Below are 18259 nucleotides of genomic sequence, written 5' to 3' on the forward strand. Positions count from 1 at the left end.
AGACCAAACTTCTCAGCCTCTTCCTGTGCCTCAGCTCACATGAAGGATGGCATTTGCAGACAGCTGCACACCTTGGGCCACCTCTAAGCCAAACCCCCGGCTTCTAATGCTGCCCCACTTTCTCCCACTTGGTGCTGCCTCCGAATCTCAGATACCGTCTATTTATTGCACTTTGCACCGCGTACTTCGGTTGCTTATTTAGGTGCCAGTCTCCGTTGGGGGCAAGTCCTGGGTTTTCTAGAGGATTTTTTTTTTTTTTAATCCCCGTGGCCCCAGTGACCAGCCCAGCATCTAACACACTGCCCGCAGGAAGCCTGTGTCCCTGAACCCCTTCTCCCGGGCCAGGATAGGACCTGTTTGAGGAAGACGGAAAAAGTGCTCCATGAGCAGGATTATGAAACGACAGGGATGACGTGAGGGACTTTCGAAACCCTGGGAAGGAAGATGCCCACGTGAATGACAGCCCCTTGCTATTCTCGGCCACCAGAGGTTCAGGTTTTAACTCAGGACAGCTGCCCGGAGCCTGCAGTCAGCCGGGGACAGAGCCTCCCGCCAGCGCAGCAGACTTCTGCTGCCCCCTAGTGGTCCCGGGGCCTCAGCCAAGTGGGGTCTCCAAGGGCTCCAGCTTCTGTTCTCTGGGAAACTTCTCAGCCGCAAGGCTGAAGACAGAGATGTCCACCTCGCAGCTGCCTGGGGAACGCCTCTTTGCAACCGGGAACCAGGAGGAGCTAAGAGCAGGGCCTTAGGGGGTTTTCCATTTACAGCTTTGCAGTTGAACTCACAGTGTGACTTTCAGTGACCTCCTTCACCGTTCTAAGCCTCAGTTTTCTCATCTGTAAAACAGAGATTTTAATATGAATCCTCCCTCTTATGGGTTTTGTACAGATCAAGGGAGATAATAAATGAAAATTGTTTAACACATAGTAAAAACCTGGCACATACAAGGACCCAGAGGGGTAGCTATTGCTATTATTATAACGAGGAGAATCTGGGTGACCCTCTCGTCCACCCTTCTATTCCCAGGACCTGGGGGCTGCTCTAAGTGTCTGCTGAATGAGTGAATGTATTACAGGTGCTTTTGACTTTCTTCTTTCTACTTTCCTGTATATTCTAAAATTTCTACCATAAACATCTTTATTTTTACAATCACAATAAATTGAAAAGCTTTAAACAAGGAAACGTGTAAAGAAAAGGGAAAATGGAAGGAGTACAGAAGGTTTATGCTCATACTTACCTGGCAGAGGAGATACCATGATCACAAAGGTGGTTTTCCCAGGGTGAAGCTCACAATTGCACCCCGGAGGTGCAGACCCCTGTGTTTTCCCCAAATGAAAAAAAGAAAAGAAAGAAAAGTTTGTCCTCCCTTGGATTGACTCCATTCTCCTCCTCCAGGTGGTGATGGCAACGAGCAACAGGAACACACTCCTTCCCCAAACACCTCACCCTCCACCTTCTCAAATTGGCCCAAGTTTGGGCGGAAATGTTAGGCCACCCCAGGCGCAAAGCCCTGGCACCAGGCTGATTTCCTGGAGTGGGTGGATCTGGTTTGGTGGGGACTGTGACAGTTCCATTCTGCCACCCTGGGCCAGGTTTGGAGCATTGTGCTTGTCACAGACTTTGGTCTTGCGGGTGTCGAGGCCACCATGGGCCTCATAATTATTTCCTTGAGTGCAGATTCTTTGCCAGCACAGAGAGGTGGTAGCAGGCCTGGGGTGGGGTTGGGGAGATGGACTGATGCAGACAGGGTCACTCACAGCCACCATCAGGAGGAGGGGAGTGGAGTCAATTCAGAGGAGGATACATTTTTTTGCACCCTCCCACTTTCCCATATTTTCCCTTTTCTTTACCCATTTCCTCATTTAAAGTTTTAAAAGTTATTATGATTATAAAAGCAAACATGTTTATGGTAGAAATTTTGGAATATACAGGAAAGTCAAAAGAAGAAAGTCAAAAGCATCTGTAATACATTCACTCATTCAAGAGCTACTTAGAGCAGCCCCCAGGTCCTGGGAATAGAATGGTGAACGAGAGACCCCATCTCAACCCTCCCAGAAATCATGCTTAGGTAGGGGAATCCCATTCCCCTGAGACAACCACTTACAATAGTTTCATCAATAGTTTCATATGCTTCCTTTAAGATTTTTTCCATAAATATATCTAACCTATATTTAGTTATTTCAGAGCTCACTGAGCTCATACTTATCTGCACCAATATATGCTATTTATCAAAAATATTCTATCACATGTATTGTTTTAATGACTGAGTGTTCCAACATAGAAATGTAAAATAATCCATTTAACGCATCTCGGGCTTTCAGTTACTAGCTTGCTTGCTTGTTTCCAATCGTTTTGTGATTCTAAATTACCATGTGATTAAAACATTTTAGATAATTTATCTGATCTGCTTTGATTATTTTTCTACAGAATAAAATAAATAAATAAAAATTTATTTTCCTAGAAAATAAATTATTAAATCAAATGGAATAAATATTAGAAGCAACACAAAAAAACCACTGAATGCTGATTATAAAGTAATACAAGCATTCTGGAAAATATTTAACAAAATAGAGAAAAGTACAAAGAACAAAATAATGCTCACCTAGAATTCCACTACCTCCAGGTAACTACTATTAATATTCTTTATACATAGTTTTCTCGTTTTTTTTATCTGCATATAAGGGCACTAAAATACAGTCTGGGCCTGGCACGATGGCTCATGCCTATAATCCCAGCACGTTGGGAGGCTGAGGCAGGTGGATCACCTGAGGTCAGGAGACCAGCCTGGCCAACATGGTGAAATCCCGTCTGTACTAAAACTACAAAAAAATTCGCCAGGCATGGTGGCAGGGGCCTGTAATCCTAGCTTCTAGGAAAGCTGAGGCAGGAGAATCGTTTGAACCTGGGAGGTGGAGGTTGCAGTGAGCCGAGATCGCACCATTGCACATGGGCGACAAGAGCAAAACTCCATCTCAAAAAACAAAATAAAATCCAGTCTGACAGTCTTTGTATTTTAATTGGAGTTGTACATTTTTCTATGCATATTTTTCCAAAATGAGATTTTACTATAAATATTTTAATTCTGTACTCTAATTTTTGATGATAAACTGTAATTTTCTATTATTATTATTATTATTATTATTTTTATTATTATTATTTTGAGACAGAGTCTCACTCAGTCACCCAGGTTGGAGTACAGTGGTGCAGTCATGGCTCACTGCAGCCTCGATCTCCCAGGCTCAAGTGATTCTCCAGCCTCAGCTTCCTAAGTAGCTAGAACTACAGGTGTATGCCACCATGCCCAACTAATTTTTTTTTTTCAGTAGAGACAAGGTCTCACTATGTTGCCCAAGCTGGTCTCAAACTCCTGGGCTCAAGAAATCCTTCCACCTCAGCCTCCCAAAGTGCTGAAACTATAGGCGTGAGCCACCACACCCGGCCCCATTTGTATACATTCATTTCTATCACCTCTTTTTTTTAAGCAATAGGGTCTGGCTCTGTTGCCCAGGCTGGTCTCAAACTCCTGGGCCCAAGCAATCCTCCTGCCTCAGCCTCCAAAGTAGCTGGCACTACAATCCAGCTATGGGCACACACCACCACACCCAGCTTCTACCACCTCGCTTTGAATGACTGCACGGTATTCCACTGTACTTATATACTATAATTTATTCAAGTGTTCCTTTATTCTTAGACTTCTCAGTTGTATACATCTTCTACTATTAGAAGCCATGTTGTGATAAACATTCTTGTATGTGCATCTTTATGTGTCTTTGCTTTTTTAAAAGATTACTTGTCCCTCCAGTTCTCTGGTTATCCATTTCCAGAATAAAACCATATGTACTGACCATCCCATAAATAAGTTGTTGGTACTGTACATGTTTGAAGTGTTCCTCTAGTTCCCTGCTTTTATTTCCCTGGAGCTTGTTCTGCTTTTGTTTGGCTTGGCTTTTTCTCTTGATGTTCACATACATGCTTTCCTCAATCATTCACTGATCTTTGGCTGTTATCTTCTATTTAAGGGGATAATACTAAAAAGCTAATTGGGAGTTTCCAGGTCAAGATGCCAGGTTGAGCCTACACATTCAACTTTTCTCCCTTCTGAAACCCCACCAGCATTATAGTAAAGAGATTGAGAAAATGCACATATAAACAAAAGGATGGGGAAAACATGAGAGAGGCCATTGCAGCCAAACTTTGGAAGCTGGAAAACAGATGAACGCATGGGGACTAATTTAACAGAACCCGGGAAGAGCTGATGCTGAGGTGGGGAAAGCTGAGAAGCATACAGATCCGCACTGCAGAATCCTCAGGAGCTCAGGAACTGGCAGCCCCTGGAACTTCTAAGGTCAAGGCAAAGGGGGCCTGAACGGAGGAGGGTGAGGGAAAGCTGTGTGGCAGGCCTCCAGCACCCCAGACGCTCTCCCTTCCCCAGCAACACCAGGCAGCTGTCCTCCCCACCCAGCTGAGACCCAACCTGTCTTCTCTGGGAAGGAGGAAATTGAGAGTCTCCACGGCTGGAGGTCAGCTGGCACAGGTAAGGGTGTGAGCTACAGAATAGAAACAAGGGGTTTTGCTGCTTGCTGCCTGCTGAGCCACCCAGGGCAACAGCAGCCAGGTCCTTGCCTCCAGGCAGGAGATGAGGAAGCTCTGGGAAAGCCCAGCATACTGGAAAGTGCGCTTGGACAAACCGAAGTGTAGCTTAACCCAAAGCATCCGGCTTACACCCCTGAGAAGCCCAAGAAGAAAGCTCTAAAGCCCTTGACATCTGGCTTTCCTGCAGTAAGCGGCCCAGTGGCCCAGCATTGCCCTGCCTTGGACTTGAAGCTAACAACCCCCCTCCTCAGGCTCAGAGGCTGATCCTCACTCTAATTGCCAGCAGATGGCCGAGGGCTACCTAGCACCAGTGGAATACCTCTCGTCAGAGCCAGAGACACCAACGAACAGAACGAGAAACACCCAGGAGCAGACAATATGTATGAGAGAGACAGGAGGACGGTTACTAATGTTGATAATATTTATTTACTATCAACAGAGATAGGAGAAAAGCTACTGTCTCCACCAAATAGGAGCAAGATGCTCTTTTTAAAGGCTCACTGAGAGAATGTCTTCAACCTTTTAACAGTGGCGGGGGTGGGGGGGGAATGACAGCAGCAATGAAAAACTCGACAGCAAGTGTGGAAGGTAAAATTGAGTAAATTTCCCTGAAGATGTATAGCAAAAAGACAAAAAGATGGAAAATCAGAGAAACCGAAATAGGAAGTCCAACATCCAAATTGCTCTTTCTGAAGAGCGATTTCGGGGAGATCAGAAAAAGAAAAAGGAAGGAACTAATAAACAATTTAAGAAAATTCCTCAGAACTGAAAGATGTACATTTCCAGATTGAAAGGGCCTGCATGTGCCCAGAAGAACAGATGAAATCCCTACAGCAAGGAACATCATTGTGAAATGTCATTGAGAGCACTGAGGAGCAAGCGGGTGGGCCTGTGTGTGTCAAGGTTCATGGCTGAAGACAACAGAATCCAAAAGAGAAAGGGATATAGTTAAAATTATTAGAAAGCTCAGGAAACCAGGAGGCTGAGGCAGGAAGATCACTTAAGGCCAAGAGTTGGAGACCAGCCTGGGCAAGAAAGTGAGACCCCCATCTCCACTTTAAAGTAGTCAGGTGTGGTTGTGCACACCTGTAGTCTCAGCTACTCAGGAGGGAGGTGGGAGGATTGCTTGAGCCCAGGAGTTTGAGGCTGCAGTGAACTGTGATCACACCACTGCATGCCAGCCTAGCCAATAGAGTGAGACCCTGTCTCATAAAAGCAAACAAAGAAACAAAGAAAGTGAGCTCAAAAATCATTAGACAGCTGGAGAAATAGGCTTTAGGTAGGCTTCCAGGAGCCTCCTATGACCCCACTGAACTGGCCTGATATAGAGCTGGTCTTGCTGGCACCCCAAAATCTCAGTTACCCTGGCTTCCCCATGTTAGCAAAATCACCACCCCAAGCCCCATCTCTGCTTCATACCCACTCTTGAGTCAAAATCTCAAACATGAATGAACATAAACCTAAACCCTGTGAGTAGCCAGAGAAACTGGGAAACGTAGATTTCTAGATTCTACACAAAGAAGGCAACAGTCACAATGTGGGAAGTTACATGGGGTGTTCAACAGGTTTGGCTGGCCGCAGATGAAAATGGCTTCCCAAAGCTATGCACATACTCTATGGCTCTGTCTCCTTTGAGATGTGACACAGTCTGTGGCAATCAGATTCCCCCTCCAAGACTGTGGAATATTGACCTGAGAGCAAAGACTTGGAGGTGAGCTTGCTTTTAGCAATGCTCTAGGGTGAACAGTGCTGCCCCAAGTGTTGTCTCAAGCTGGGGAAGATGCTGAAGTGTTTGTCGTCATCGTTCAACCAGGTAAGCACAGAAATTGAGTAAGCTTTTAGAAACTCTCACAGCAATTTGACAAAGTAACTTTATGTCTGTTAGACTCAATAATTAAAAATGGGGTCTTGTGTATGTTTCTTAATTTCTTGTTTCTAGTCATTGAACTTTATGGCATCTCCAAAAGCACTAGAATGCAACATTTGAAGTTTTTAAAGACTTGGTCCTTCAACCACAGAATCTGAGCAACCCAGCTCTGCAGGGGAAACCCATGAATCTGCTGCTGACCGCCTGGATCTGGCCTTTCGGGACCTGCTGAAGTTAGGTGGCCCTGCCCTGCCTCAGAAGCCATGAGCTACCCCCAGGCCCTTCTAATAAAGGCCCAGTAAGCTAGCCAGAGGTCATTCTGGTAATTGCCGCTAAAAAGACTTTAATTAATACAATCATGACCCCACTCTGCAGCTATGGAAAACAAGGCTCACAGAGGCTAGGTAACTTGCACACTAGAAGGCCCAAAACTAGAAACAAGCAGAAGCCAGGATTGCAGCCAAAGTCAGCCTGCTTCCGAGTCTCTGCCCTTCCACTGTGCTGCACTGCACTTTAGAGCACTAGCCACAAGGATTCAGAAATATTTTTCTTTTCTTTTTTTTTTTTTTTTTTTTTTGAGATGGAGTCTTCCTCTGCCACCAAGGCTGGGGTACAGTAGCATGATCTAGGCTCACTCCAGCCTCCACCTTCCAGGTTCAAGTGATTCTCCTGCCTCAGCCTCCCAAGAAGCTGGGATTACAGGTATGCACCACCATGCCACATTAATTTTTGTATCTTTAGTAGAGGAGGGCTTTCGCCATGTTGGTCAGGCTGGTCTCAAATGCCTGTCCTTGGGTGATCCACTTGCCTTGGCCTCCCACGCCCAGCCAGAAAGATTTTTCAGGATTAGTGAAGGATGGGAAAATAGGACTCTTAAATATTGTTGGTGGAAATGCATAGTGGTAAAAAAAAAAAAAAAAGTTTTGGGAGGAAATATTGTATTAGTCAGGGTTCTCCAGAGAAACAGAATCAACAGGACACACACATATATTACATACATGTAAGGAAATTTATTATAGGAAGAGGCTCATGTGATTATGGAGGCCAAAGAGTCCCACCATCTGCTGTCCATAAGCTGGAGAGCCAGAAAAGTCAGTGGTGTAATTCAGCCCGAGTTCAAAGGATGGACAACCAGGGAAGCCCGTGGTGTAAGTTTCAGTCTGAATTCTAAGGCCCAATTCCTAAAGCGCTCATCACTATCTCTATTTGATGACACCCAAATTTGTACCTCCAGCCCAAACCCCCTTTCCCAAACTCCAGATTTGTATAATCCAGTTGCCACACTGGAGTATGTCCAGCTCCACGCTTTTCATTCCAGTCCCTGCTCTAGCAAATGGGACCACCAAGCAGCAGGCCCTGAGGAACCTGGAATCATCAGACTCTCCTAGCTCCTCCCCTGGCTCTACATACAACTCATCAGGAAGGCCTGTCACTTTTACTTCTGAGAAATAAAAATGAAATCCAGCCCCAAACTAAGTGAATAGATCCCTTCTTGGTCTAAAGGACCTCAGAGAAACCTTGGAAACTGAATTCCCACCCACGATGCAATCAGAGGTGAGACAGGCTTCCTTATCTGCCCTTCTTCACTAACCACCACGAGGCTTTCCTCCCTAAGGACTAAACAGTAACCAGCCCTTTCAAAAGACTTGCCATGCCCCTAAATTCAACCAGCCTAGTTGAAACCAACCTGTGAGGATACACAGTGAGGGTTTTCATGTCCTCTGCTTTACCTTTTGACACCAGAGAACCGAAAACTCTACCCTTGGATCATGCTAATGCTACCATTTTTTTTAAACATGAGACCCACAGAGCAGCATGATGCTCAGTTGCACATGACATGCTTATATTTGGCCATCCCACTCAGCATAAATCCCTGTCTTAGTCTTCCCACTCTCAAAGTGCCTGTTCTCAGCTTCTGACCCAAGGCTATGCTTCCCAGCTTGTCAGAATGGACACACTGCAAGCTACAATTCTTTAGGAGAAATAAGGTTATCCTCTCTAAATGTATGACCCTTGTAATTCTTCAGCTGACACTTCCAAAATGTGCCTTGGATTCATTTGCTTCTCTCCGTCTTCACTCTCCTGGCCTGTGGCGGTCATTAGTGTGATACAGTTTTTCTGGGTTTGTGGCATGATGGCACTCTCCCACTTCATCTGAAGTTAGGCTTGCCTCTGTGACCTGCTTGGTCAATGACATGTGAAGAGACATCTGTGACTTCTGGTGGGAATTTAAAGAACTAATATACTTCCTGTCTCCTTTCATGGGGATTATGGACATCATGTCCATATGAGACCAACACCTGGATTTCTGAGTGATTAAGATCAACAGAGCCCTTCTGCTGACGCATGACAGAGAAATAAATCTTTGCTATGTTAAGGCATTGAGATGGGGGCTGCCTGTTACTGCAGCACAACCTAGCCTATCCTGTCTGCCACATTACCATAGTATAAGTCACCCAAACTACTTCAGGGGCTTCCTACTTCTATTCTTCTGTTTTTCCACAGAGCAAAGTAACCTTTCACTGCAAATTAGATGCCATCACTCTCTCCTTAAAACCCTTTACCATTTCCCATTGTACTTGGAAGACAATCCCAGCTCCTTCCCCTGGCCTAAAAGGCCCTGCCCTATTTGACTCCTGCCTGTCTCTCTGACTGGTCTCGACACTCTGTCTTCTTCACTCATTACAGTGCAGTCCCCCTCACCTCCTTGGTATCTCTGAGCCCCCTCCTACCTTGAAGCTTTTGCATGTGTTGTTCCCTCTGCCTGGAACACCTTCTCATCCCCCTGCTGTTCACTTAACTGGCCCCTTCTTATCCTTCGAGCCTCAGTTTCAATGATATCTCTCCAGAGAGCCCCTTCCCTGACCACCTGACCACATTGCACCCAGTTCACTTCCTTATGAGCTCTTACCACAAGTCAGAATTATATATTTTTTTATGTTTATTTACTTGTTGATGCACTAAGTTGTAAGCTCCATGAGGGCCACATCGGCCCTTACTACGAATTTGTTGAATGGAGAAGTGACTTGATGAGAAGGCTATTGCAAAGGGTAATTAATGCCTGAAGCAATTGTAAAGTTGTGGTGGTGATGGGGCTAGGAAATATTGACCAATTCAGACTCCCCAGTGAGACGGCTTCTTCCAGGCTACTGTGGACTAAACTTGCAAGGCTTTCTCCTCCCTTCAGAAGCTAAAGTGCCTCTGAGATACTGCGGGTTCTCCAGCGGGCTCAGCCTGGGTTCTGTCCTACCTTGGCTCTGAAAGCTCACCCGGTGACAGCTCAGCCTGGAGCGGGTCCAGCCAGAGCCAAGGAGCAGGCAGCCAGCCCCAAAGGAGAGACAGCCAGCTGCTGCCATCATGAGAGAGGCCTGGCCAGCTCTCTAGAAATAGCCCAAGGTCAAGGCGGGGTTCTTCTGACCCCTACAGATGGCAAAACCTGGAGATACTCTGTTCTCAAATCTCTCCCCCACTCCACTGCCAGGATCCCTACCCCTGGCCTGGAGCATCCCGATTTTCAACCACCCCTTCATAGACCCCTCCATTCATCACTGCTCACAAGGAACCCCCAGGACTCTAACCCTTTCTCCTCTCAACACACTTCCGGGGTGCTGAGGATGGGTGTTATCCTCAACTTGCAGTAAAGGGCTCTGTGGCTCAGGGAGGTGCAGGGTCTCTTCCAAGGTCATGTGGTGAGTTTACTGCTGAACTGAAATTCAAATTTAGAGCCCCATTCCAGGTTCAGTGTTTCACCCCGTCAATATCTGCCACACGTGGGATGTGCCTAAGTCCCACAGCCCCACTCGAGTATCTGACCTAATCTATGTGTCACTTGCTGGGAGGGTGGGGGCAAGGTCCTTGCTTTGTGGACTTTGATCCCCTTCCCTGGACTTAGGAGAACCTTTTAGTCTCTTAAGCTGCCAGCCCTAGCTGATTTTCCTAGGAGCCAGCTCTTGTGTGCCCAAATCCATGGCTTTCATCTTCACCTCTGGTTACTCTGCCTGCTTGACCAGCTCACTCACCAGACTTCACTGCTGACCCTACTCCTGAGCCCACTGTCCCCACACCCACAGGACACCCCCTCCATGAACAAGGAAGGCCGAGGATGCTGGGGACCCAGCCACAGCTTCATAGGCCACTTTTTCTGAGCAGGGCTCTCCGTCTCCCTTCTCTTGGAGGTTCCCACAGCCTGGGGAGAAAGGAGGAGAGATGCAAATCAGGGGACCATAAGGACTGTCCAGGAGCAGATTTGGGGAGGAAAGCCACCTCAAGGGACCAGGACAGGGCAGGCAGCTGGGAGAGGAAGAAGAGAAGTCCACAGATGTAGGTGGCTGTCCCTATGAATAAGACAGGACAGGCAGCTAGTAGGATTTCTACCAATCAGATGATGACAGCAGACAGAGGAGAGAAAGGAATTAAGAGAGAATAAAAAGTGGAAATTTTTTGGAGAATAGTGTTTGTCATTAAAGGACATTCAATAGATCGAAATAAAAGCTGATAGAATGTCAATCATCAGACAACCCCCAGAACATGAACCACCCGTGGTATGTCTTTCAAAATACGGAGATGCCCGTAGGTGTCACAAGTGCACTGCAAGCTCTAGCAGCCCCTTCACATGGTCGTGATGGGGAATTTGAACATCTATGACTGTTCTCTGGCAAGTGGTGGTCGGGTGTCTAAAGCGGGAAGGGTATCTTTTCTGAATCTGTTGGGCTACTGACAGGGCTTCAAACAGGTACTTCTAGGAAGTTTGAAATCAATGTTTGCTCTTCCAAAGTGAAAAGACTTCTAGTGCACACTGGCCTGCTGGACTCATTTGCATGGCAGCCCTTTCTTCCTAGAGCATGGAAAGTTTGAAATGGATTCACATCTGTTCTTAATTACAGAGGCCAAGACAGATGTTATCTTACATGCTGGGGAGGGGTACTCACCAACACTGTGCTGTCAACAGCAATGATAACTCCCAGGCCTTTTGTCCAATATATTAATTTGGAAATTATTGACAACTCCTATCTTGCATGACATAATGTGGTGAGTGTACTCAACTTCTTCTTGAGTTGTTTTCTTTACTAGCCAGCCTCATGGCTCCTTTCTCCCTGTGTCTATACTTCCCAAGACAGCATCTCTGCTCCTCCCATTGAATTGCACATTGGCATTGAAGAAGCCATTCACCTCCAACACTGCAGGCTGTCATAGACATGCTCTGAAAAAACGTGTTTTTAGAGTCTTTAATATACTCATGTACACCACAAATCACCAAAAACAAAGGAGGCAATGTTTCCTGTATCTATTTGACCACTGGTAAGATAAGGGCCTACCATGAGCTGAAGGGAAGCTTTCTATATAACAGGGATTAAAGCATTAAACAAAAGAGTGACTGAGGAGGGCTCAGAGCCATGAGGGAGGCTGCCGGGGGAGCCCTGTGACACCACCCATGGAGACTTTCTGATTCCTGACCAGCAGTTTTAAAATGTGTATGTATATGTAGTGTGCATGCATGTGTGTACTGTATTTTTAATTGACAAATGAGAAATGATATATTTATAGTTCACAAAATGATACTTTGATATATGTATACACTGTGGAATGAGTAAACCAAACATATTTGTCATCCCACATACTTAACCATTTTTTGTGGTGAGAACATTTAAAATCTACTGTCTTTGACTAGCTTATTAAAGTGGGGTGAAAACACTAAGAAAATAAATAAATAAATAAATAATAATGTTTAGAATCTACTCTCAGCAATTTTCACATATATGATATATTATTATTAACTACAGTCTCCATGCCGTACAAGAAAACTCCAGAACTTATCCTCTGACCAGCAGTTTCTGGTTGACACAAAGACCTATTTCCAGAAGTTTCTTGAAGATATCTTCTGGAAAGTAAATAGCAAATAGGATGCTTTGCTCTGTCATCATAGAAAGTAAAGATTGAACATCTCTCGGATGACCCAGCCATCAGCTGTAGTTCCTTGGCCTTATTCATTGGGAAGTCCGAAGCGGAGCCCCCATGTGTCAACACGTCACCACTACCACGTCTACCTAGGGCTGGAAACTGCTCCCCCCCATCCTCTTCCTCATGCTCCCAGGTTAGAGTTTGCCAACAGGAGGATCTTGCACAGGACTTGGAAGGCAGAAGGGAAGCAGAAGTCATTGTTCTCAGGGGTTAGTAAGAACGGACATGGCGCTTCATCAGATGGAAGTACATGGCTGATTTCTAAGAACTCCCATGCCTGTCACTTCTTCCCTCACACCCAGGCTTCAGGCTGAGGCCGTCAAGATGCAGAATGGCTTCTGTGTCCTGACATCCTCTGACCCATGCGGCTGCATAGGAGCTCTCTGCTCTCTCTGGCCCTGAGCTCCAGCTTCCACTCAGCCCCCAGCCTCACATGGGCCTCTCCTTACTCAATCCCCACCACCTGCTCAGCACGGAACCATGCTGGAAAACTGACCCCCTTTTTAGGGCTCCTTAAGGCTTTTGTGTGTTCAGTGGACTTCACAGGAGGCTTAGAAGTTACCAGAAGAGTTTTGTCACACACCAACACAAATGATATGATTACACGTTAGACACATGATTCTTAAAAGCTGCTCAGTCCTGTTTCTCCACCATTCCTCAGTATCAGGCCTGCTTCCTGAGCTCTGCTAAAACAAAAGCCATCTGCTCTAGGCTGTAAGCACCAGCGGAGTGAAGCACTGCCAGGCGCCTTGAAGCTTGCATCTTTCCTTTCTCCATTCCCCACCAGTCTCCATAAACAGAAACAATTAGTAGGGAGTAATTTTCCTACCCCTCCAAACTTACTCTTCCTTAGAAGGAAAATGTTGCTACACCTTCTATTCTTTTCATTCATATTCTCCCACTATACTTGAGTTTGTGGATGTCATTGACTCTGAAAGATTATCTTTTAGGCTGAGTGTAGTGGCTCACGCCTGTAATCCCAGCACTTTGGGAGGCCGAGGCAGGCAGATCATGAGGTCAGGAGATCAAGACCATCCTGGCTAACATGGCGAAACCCCATCTCTACTAAAAATACAAAAAATTAACGTGGCGTGGCGGGAGCCTGTAGTCCCAGCTATTTGGGAGGCTGAGGCAGGAGAATGACATGAACCCGGGAGGTGGAGCTTTCAGTGAGCCAAGATCGCACCACTGCACTCCAGCCTGGGCGACAGAACGAGACTCCGTTTCAAAAAAAAAAAAAAAAATTGTATTTTAGGGTGGTGTGTGTATTCATTATCAATTGCTGTGTAACAAACTGCCCCAAAACTTAGCTGCCTAAAACAATAAACTATTATTTTTTTTTCTCTGTTTCTGTGGGTCAAGAATTATAATTAAGAGTGACTTAGTTGAATGATTCTGGCTCAGGGATTCCCATGAGATTGCAGTCAAGACGTCAGCCAAGACTGCAGTCCTCCAAAGGCCTGCCTGGGTTGAAAGGGTCTGCTTCCAAGATGGTGCCCCCTCGAAGCTGCTGGAGAGAGGCCTGAGCTCATCACCACATGAGCCTCTCCACAAGTCCACGAGTGTCAGCTGACTTTCCCCAGAGTGAATGACACAAGAGAGAAAACAAGGCAGAAGCTACAATGCCATTTAGGATTTAATCTCTGAAGTCACATACCATCACTTCCCTTGTATTCTGTCTTTAGAAGTGAGTCACTGGCCAGGCACAATGGCTCACACCTGTAAGCCAAGCAACTTGGGAGGCTGAGGCAGGAGAATTGCTTGAGGTCAGGAGCTCAAGACCAGCCTGGGCAGCATAGCAAGATTTCACCTCTACAAAAAATTTTAAAATTAGCCAGACATGGTGGTGAGTGCCTGTAGTCCCAGCTGCTCAGGAGGCTGAGGCAGGAGGATCACTTAAACCTAGGAGGTCGAGGCTGTAGTGAGCTATGATTGCACCACTGCACTCCAGCCCAGATGACAGACCAAGACACTGACTCTAAAATGAATGAATGCCGGCCAGGCGCGGTGGCTCAAGCCTGTAATCCCAGCACTTTGGGAGGCCGAGACAGGCGGATCACGAGGTCAGGAGATCGAGACCATCCTGGCTAACCCAGTGAAACCCCATCTCTACTAAAAAAATAAAAATAAAATTAGCCGGGCGAGGTGGCGGGCGCCTGTAGTCCCAGCTACTTGGGAGGCTGAGGCAGGAGAATGGCGTAAACCCGGGAGGCGGAGCTTGCAGTGAGCTGAGATCCGGCCACTGCACTCCAGGCTGGGCGACAGAGCGAGACTCCGTCTCAAAATAAATAAATAAATAAAATGAATGGATGAATGAATGAATAAATAAATAAATAAATAAATAAATATTTTTTAAAAAATGAGTCACTAAGTCCAGACCAAACTCAAGGGGAGGGGAATTAAGCTTCACCTTTTGAAGGGAGGAGTATCAAAGAATTTTGGGCAAAGTTTAAAACCACCACAATGAGAAAATAGTACAGGAAGTTCTTACTTAACTTTGTCCATAGGTTCTTGGAAACTGCAACTTGAAGCAAAAGAACGTATAGTGAAACTAATTTTTTTTCTTATTAACGTTATAACAAAATGATAGTGAATGAAATGACACTACTTGAGTTCACTTGAAGTTGCAGTTTCCAAGAGCCTATGGACAATGTTAAGTAAGGACTTACCACCATACAGGACAAGGAATCAAAATACCTAGTTTTGTTTTGTTTTGGTTTGGTTTTAGTTTTTTGAGACAGGATCTCACTCTGTCACCCAGGCTGGAGTGCAGTGGTGTGATCATGGCTCACTGCAGCCTTGACCTCCCGGGCTTAAGTGATCCTCCCACCTCAGCCTCCTGAGTAGCTGGGACTACAGGCATGCGCCACCATGCCCAGCTAATTTTTGTATTTTTTTGTAGAGACGGGGTTTCGCTGTGTTGGCCAGGCTGGTCTTGAACTCCGGGGCTCAAGGGATCCACCTGCCTCGGCCTCCCAAAGTGCTGGGATTACAGGCATGAGCCACCGCATTCGGCCTACCTATGTTTTAACTTTCCTTCTAAACACTGGGGGACTTGGGCATATCCCTTCACCTCTCTAGATCTATTTCCCTATCTGCTAAATGACAGGATTGACTTGGATGACTGCTAAGGATTCATTTTCAGTTAGTATGTGTCTCCATGTTCCAGCACTCAAGACCCTAGGCCTAGACCCCTGAGCTCAGGCAGCTTTTCCTCCACGCCCCTCCTTCCCAGCAGATCTTGCTGGCTCTCACCCCCAGGTAGAGCCACCACCCATCAGCTCCTCCAGATGCTTCTTCCAGGCTTTGTACCTCCTCTCTCCCGTCGGTGCTCTGCCCTGGCAGCACATCGGGATCACTCATGGAGCTTTGAAAACTCCCTGTGTCCAAGCCACACTGCAGTTCATCAGCTTATCCAGCGTTGGGACCAAGCGCCAGCAGGTGCAACAGCTCCCGTGACTCCAAGGCCCAGCCAAGGTTGACAACCACCACTCTAGTTTGAGTGGCCCTTCACATGCGGAATCGTTTCAACAAATAAAATAACACTGCCTGTGGCTGAGCACTGATTTGCTCTTTTCCTTTGATGTATATGCACTTTGAGAGCACTCACACTGCCAAGGGTAGAGGTTTTAATTTACGGTTAATTATGTTTGGGGGCTGATTTCTCTAGGAGACCATTTTGCCTAGTATTAACCTAAGAGAGATATTTAGAGGGGTTTAGGGAAATTTTTTTGTGACCAGGACAGAACTTTTTATAGACTTCTTTCCCTGGCTCAGGATTTCTCATCAAGGTATTGTTTCTGTGGGAAAATGGATTCAATTTTTATCTTTTTGACTTACACCACCTTTTCCTAGAATATAACCTGCTATAAGTCTGAACAATGCCTGCATTTCTTTTTCCTTCTTGCTTGTGCATGTGTACATGTGGGTGTGAGAAAAGTCAACATTCTCCAGGACAAGGGAGAGCCCAGCGCCGAGAACGACGCTGGGCTTGGAGCTCCCAGGCCAGGAGCGGCTGTGGAGCGTGGGCGTGGGGTGTGTCAGGGCTGAAAGACGTCAGCTGGGCTCTCCTGACCCTCAGCTGAGTGCCACTGTGTGACCAATGCCCCAGTTTACTCAGACTGTAGGATTCCTGGGACACAGGACATTCAGTACTGAAACTGGGAAAGTTCCAGAAAACCAGGATGGTTGTGGCTCTGTGAGTACCACCCACATCTTTACTGCCAGAACACCCAGTGGGGATAGGACAGAGCGGCTCTACTAAGGGTGCTGGGTGCTTCGCCAATGCGAACAGGGGTAGCTCCACAGCTCCTCTGGGCCCTGAGGCTCTGAGATGCCAGTTCCCAGAGCCCACGGCCCAGGAAACAGGGCAAGCTCTGCAACATTGACTTATATTGGCAATCTCCAAATTTCTGAGCTCCTGTCATGGAGAAAAGGTGAATGACCTGTCAGCTGTTCCTAGGCCAGTGATTTGAAATCCTGGGTGCATGTGGGAATCACCTGGCCAGTCCCAACCTTGGAGATTCTGATTTCACTGGGGTGTGGTGGGGTCCAAGCTCACACACATATGCACTTCTGGACTTTTTCCTTATGGCCTCTTTCTAGGCTGGACATTTCCATCTTGGCCGTGAAGACTTTGTCACTCCTAAACCTATTTCTCTCCCTGAGGTTATCTTGAGCTAAATGGCTTCCTAGAGAAGCCAGACTTTTTCACTGTATCAATGGCAGTTGGGTTATAGATTCTCTTCATGGGAAATTTTAGTTTATTAAAGCCCAAACCTCTCATCATTATCTAGGAATGAACTGTGCAGCTCATGGGTGTGGGTCCTTGTGTTGTCCCTAATCTGATCCCCCTCCTTCCAGCTCTCCCCTGAAATCCCTGCAGGCCCAGCTTCAGGAAGTCTCCACGGCCCCATCCTCCACTTCTAGTTCCACCCAAACTCCTGCCTCCCATATTTCCCTTGTTTCTTTAGGTTCCCTCTTTGGGATGCAAGAACTGCCCTTGCCCACAGCTGGAGAGGAAGTGGAGGGCTCCTGCATTGTTCCTGTGGGCCTGCCACATGGCCAAACCCACAAAACTAGGGGGTGAATCCCCGGCCAGTCTGGAACAATCACATGCTCTTTCTAGGGTCTGGGGCTGAGACACAGGGTCTCTGGTTAGCTGGCTGCATGAGCTCTATATCCAGAAGATCACAAGGCTCAGGGCCTGGGGCCACCATCTGAGGAAATACATTTTGAAACCATGAGCAGCAATGATCAGACAGGGTCTGCAGACTCACAGCGGAGACGGGCAACCAGACAGGCTGGTGAGAAGGTCTGAAACAGTGACTGAGAGCCCAACTTTGTCCCCAAGGAATGTCCCCATTCTTGTCCTCCTGGAGGCTGGGCTCTGAATCCTGCCCTTAGGCTCTGTGAGATCCTCACCCTCAGTCCCTCTAAAGCTAAGCCAGCATTCACAGATTCCTGTTGCCTTCCACCAGCCAACCCCTAGGAGCGTCTCCAATGCTCACCGCTCTCGTAGGCACAATTTCGGATCCTAAATCTGGGCCCTTCTGGCTCCCATGAGATCCCCTGAGTCCCTTCCTTTTCTATTCCCTCTAAGCTTCAAAGAGGGCTAGCACCCTCGGCTTCTGCGGTCTGTTCCCCTGGGAGTTAAAGGAGAGATGGCCTCTTCCCTCTTGCGGGTTTCCTCCCACCACTTCCAGAGAACCCAGAGTTCTGGCCAGCATCTCCGGCTCTGTTTCCCATGGCAGAGCCACTTCAGCACCACCCCCGTCATCCTCCTTCTGGAAACATCTCGGGACACACTTCAGTGGAACACCCTCGAAAACAGAGTAAACAGTG

The 18259-nt window shown here is 46.8% G+C and overlaps 1 pseudogene; it reads left to right on the forward strand.

Annotated features, from left to right (window-relative positions):
• Positions 1-1226: 1226 nt before the first annotated feature.
• LOC115894479 lies at positions 1227-1380 on the forward strand (annotated as a pseudogene).
• The last annotated feature ends 16879 nt before the right edge of the window (positions 1381-18259 follow it).

The sequence above is a fragment of the Rhinopithecus roxellana genome, chromosome 17 (assembly GCF_007565055.1).
Source record: "Rhinopithecus roxellana isolate Shanxi Qingling chromosome 17, ASM756505v1, whole genome shotgun sequence".
Lineage (NCBI taxonomy): Eukaryota > Metazoa > Chordata > Mammalia > Primates > Cercopithecidae > Rhinopithecus > Rhinopithecus roxellana.